At 40.1% G+C, this 4,736-nt stretch overlaps 1 protein-coding gene across 1 annotated transcript in view; it reads right to left on the bottom strand.

Annotated features, from left to right (window-relative positions):
• UBE4A (ubiquitination factor E4A) overlaps positions 1–4,736 on the bottom strand; it is a 626,538-nt gene that overhangs the window by 123,767 nt on the left and 498,035 nt on the right. The window lies entirely within an intron of this gene.

The following is a 4,736-nucleotide window of genomic DNA, read 5'->3' on the forward strand; positions in this document are numbered from 1 at the left end:
GATGACATCTCTAGACTGGAATCATGAAACAGTTAAATAGTACATACAACTTGAAGAATTTAGGGATGCTGAGAAAAAGTAGCTCTCAGTGATAATGTGTGTGTGTTTTTTTTTAAACAATGCTCTGAAAAGCTCTGAAAACTGGAAGAAACAACTTATATTAATTTAAAAAAATCTATTTATTTTTGACAGAGAAGATTTGGTCTGGGGCAAAGAGATACCAAAATTAACAAGAAAGCTGGCTTTATTCCAAACTCACTCCTCTCTCCTCCCAGTATTAGTAGATAATGAAACTTTTTAAGTAGGGTATAGAAAGTAGAACAGCTTTCTAAAAATGTATCTAGTTTCCCTGTTTCTTTTTGAATTTAAGCTACAGTAGCAGCTATAAAAAGGAGACACTTGATGAGGCTGGAGAGATAGCATGGAGGTAGGGCATTTGCCTTGCATGCAGATGGACAGTGGTCCGAATCCCGGCATCCCTTATGGTCCCCCGAGCCTGCCAGGAGCAATTTCTGAGCGTAGAGCCAGGAGTAATCACTGAGCGCTGCTGGGTGTGACCCCCCAAAAAAAAAAGACTTGAAGTTTAGTCACTCTCAAAATCTTTAATGCCTGATATGATTGGGCTGATGATACTATTTCTTTCAGGGAACTGGAATTTTCAAGTATGTTATCTATACTTAAAGATGCCAATTTTGGATAATTTTCCAGGGGCTTTAAAACAATAGGTGTAATTTCCATATAAGCCTTAATCTATCTTTGCAATTCTTTGGTGTAGGGAGGGCTCACAACTGGCAGTACATAGGGGTAACTCCTGGCTCTGCATTCAGGAATTACTCTTACCAGGCTCTGGGGACTAGATGAGGTGCTGAATGAGCATCGTGAGGATCAAACCTAGGTTGGCTTCATTCACCGACCTATCCACTGTACTATTATTGCTCCTGTCCCCTGTCTTTGCTTGTCACACTCTTTTAAGAAGTTAACTTTCAAAATCCAATTTTGAAACAAAACTAAAATCTGAGGTTTGTCTGAATTATTTCTAATCAATATGTCATATTTCTTCTCCTAAGTCAAGCTTTGATAATGTAATAACTGGATTTTTTTTTTAAGCAAATGATCTGGATGATGGTTCTGTAAGTGTAGTGAAAAAGTAGTTAAAAATTCTTGAAGTATTTTTCCAGAAAAACTTGTCACTCGTATTTTGATGAAATAGTTCAGGGTTTATATGGCTCTGTTGTTCAATGTCTTATTCCTAAAGAGAACTTTTGTATTGTAATTTATTTTTTATTGTGCCTTAACATTTATGTAAATACATTTTAGTAATAAAGAATCGCCATTTAATTTGTGTACAGAGAATCATTTTGCATAACAGGTGGCAGAAAACAGATGGGTATATATTTTAACTTCACTGACATTTCTTAGCGGCACCTAGAGTCATGTATAGAATTAATTTCTATTGGAACAATAAACCTACATAGAGTTCCACAGAATTTTCATGTAGTTTTGGATAACTTTTATCTATTCCATTGCTACTTTTATTTATGTATTTATTTTTGGTTTTTGGGTCATACTTGGCGGTGTTCAGGGGTTACTCCTGGCTCTGCACTCAGAAATCACTTCTGGCAGGCTTGGGGGACCATATAGGAAGCCAGGAATCAAACTACTGTCCTGGGTTGGCTGCATGCAAGGCAAATGCCCTACCGTTGTGCTATCTCTCCTGCCCTATACTTTTATATTTTTTAGAAATGGGTGCCACTTAGGTTACCTAGAGGTGCTTTAAAGGACCATGTGGTTACAGAGATTAGATTTGGCCTTCTGCATGCTAGGCATGTACTCTACCATTTGAGCTACCTCCCTGGAAATAGGGGTATGATTTGTATGAACAAATTACACTAAGCTAACATTAGCTTATAAAAGTGTTCAGGTGTATTTACTGTATTGTTTGTGTACACCATCATGATTACTCCCAAAAGCCTAGTTTCCATCACTATCCATTGACCCTCTTTCCTCATTTTCTTCAATATGGAGCCCCTTCCTCCTTGGGTCACCAGCTTTTTACTAGGGAAAACTGCTAGCTCACCTATCTAGTAAAGGAGATAACTGGAAAAATTACTTAATTTAGGGACCGGAGAGATAGCATGGAGGTTAGGCATTTACCTCGCATGCAGAAGATTGGTGGTTCGAATCCCGGCATCCCATATGTCCCCCCCCCAAGCCTGCCAGGAGCGATTTCTGAGTGTAGAGCCAGGAGTAACCCCTGAGCACTGCCGTGTGTGACCCAAAAACCAAATATATATATATATATATATATATATATATATATATATATATATTACTTAATTTGTCCCATAGTTGAAACATGTTTTTGTTTTTTTGGTTTTTGGATTACACTCAGCAGCGTTTAGGGGTTACTCCTGGCTCTATGCTCAGAAATCACCCCCTGCAGGCTTGAGGGACCATATGGGATGCTGGAATTCGAACTACTGTCTTTCTGCATAAAAGGCAAATGCCCTACCACTGTGCTATCTCTCCGGCCCCTGAAACATGTTTTTTGTTTGTTTGTTTATTTCCTGTGTCATTAAAATAAGATTCCAGGAGAATAGCCTGATTCAGGATTGCAAAGGGTACCTACCATCTCTCTTTTAAAGAAAGTTTTTCTTTAAAAAATGTTTTATTTCTATGTTTATTTCCTTTGGATGATTCAATTTAGTTATATAAAATTGTGCATACTAATCTAAAAAAAAAAGATTGCTCAAGGAAAAACAGCAAACAGCCTGTCTCCTACTTCCCCAGTTGTTTTCCATTCCTGTTTTTCAGATGAGTCTTCTGCAGTCCAGAGGGGAAGGTAGTACTGTATTTCTGTTCTGTGGTGATGAGGCTGAAGTCTAGGAAGTGGTTTCCTCTTAAAAGTTAGTCCAGGGCCCGGAGAGATAGCACAGCGGCGTTTGCCTTGCAAGCAGCCGATCCAGGACCAAAGGTGGTTGGTTCGAATCCCGGTGTCCCATATGGTCCCCCGTGCCTGCCAGGAGCTATTTCTGAGCAGACAGCTGGGAGTAACCCCTGAGCACCGCCGGGTGTGGCCCAAAAACAAAAAAAAAAAAAAAAAAAAAAAAAAAAAAGAATTATAAAAGTTAGTCCAGACATTCTGGATGGGGGGAGAGGGAGGAAGAAGAGGGAGAAGAGGAGAGGAGAGAGTAGGGGAGTGGAGGAGAGGTGAGAAAAGAAAAAAATGTATGTCCCAGAGACAGGCAGGGGAGAAGACATAAAGGAGGATGGAAGGGAAATTGGAGACATCAGTGGTGAGAAATGTGCACTGGTAAAGGGTATTGTATATTGTATGACTTTAACTGTGGAAAAAAACAACAAAATGTATTATGAACACTCTTATAGCCATGGTGTTTAAATAAAGTAATTAATAAAAAAAAATATACCCTTACTGCTACTTCTCCCGGCTCCATAATATTTTAAATACTACAAAATCCACTTTGGTCAAAATAAAAATTATTAATATTAAAAAAAAGAAAAAAAATGTTTTATTAAAAAAATTTTTTTTGCCACACCTAGCAACTCAGGAATCATTTCTCACTTAAGAATCACTTCTGGTAGAGCTTGGAGGACCATATGGGGTGCTGGGATCAAACCTGGATTGCCTAGTAGGCAAGCTCTCTCCTCACTGTATTGGTGCCCATCTATTTATTTTTACCAGAGGAATGCGATTCCTAATTCTTCATCACTTAAGGCAATGACAACATTGCCTTTATACTTTCCCAATTCCAAGATATGCAAATTAACTTATGACTATTTTATGCTATAATCTTTGCATCATCATACTTCCTCCTTCTTTTTCTTTCCTTTTTGATTTTTGGTTTACACCCTGTTGCTGCTTTGGGCTAAACCCATGCAGGGGCCCTCAAACTTTTTAAACAGGGGGCCAGTTCACTGTCCCTCAGACCATTGGAGGGTCTGACTATAGTAAAAACAAAACTTATGAACGAATTCTTATGCACACTGCATATATCTTATTTTGCAATGAAGAAACAAAACAGATACAAATACAATATGTGGCCCGCAGGCCATAGTTTGAGGACCACTGAGTGTTTGAGGTACCAGGGGATGAAAGCTAAGATTGCAAAACTTCTCCTCCTCTTTCTTCTCAGATACTTGTAGGTACTAGGGTATACTCCTGACTGCTGGAGCATCACTCACGGTGATGCTCAGGAGACCAACTGAGGGGCTGGGACATGCCTTTACCCCTCTAGGCTAGCTCTCCAGCCCTATTGCCATTTGGAAAAACCAGTTGAACTCCCTCTCCCCACCCACACCTCCTCACGTAGGTAGGTCCTGAGCAAAGATGCTGTTAAGAGAGACCATACAACAGAATTAGAACACAGTCTTCTAGAAAACTGGGTAAACACTGACCTACATCTTGCTAGATCTTGAATAGCCTAAGTAAGTCTCTATGACCTCTAGTAGGACTTTTATAAAAATATTGTTTGAGAGTGAAAGCCTTCTTTTTCATAACCCCAAGAGCCTGGGGTTGGTTGCCTTGACTTCCAAGCCAAAGACAATAAGATCACACCTCCTGCTAAGTAAAAGCCCAGTGAGGCAATCCAGGCGTGGTGCAGACCTGGGCCCCATTGCCATGGCAACCCAGGCGCGCCATGTTGCGTCTCCAGGCGGGTTCCCGGTGACGTCACTTCCGGTCTTACCTGCGGGGCTCCCGGGGACCTGTAAACAAG

The sequence above is a fragment of the Suncus etruscus genome, chromosome 8 (genome assembly GCF_024139225.1).
Source record: "Suncus etruscus isolate mSunEtr1 chromosome 8, mSunEtr1.pri.cur, whole genome shotgun sequence".
Classification (NCBI taxonomy): Eukaryota; Metazoa; Chordata; class Mammalia; order Eulipotyphla; family Soricidae; genus Suncus; species Suncus etruscus.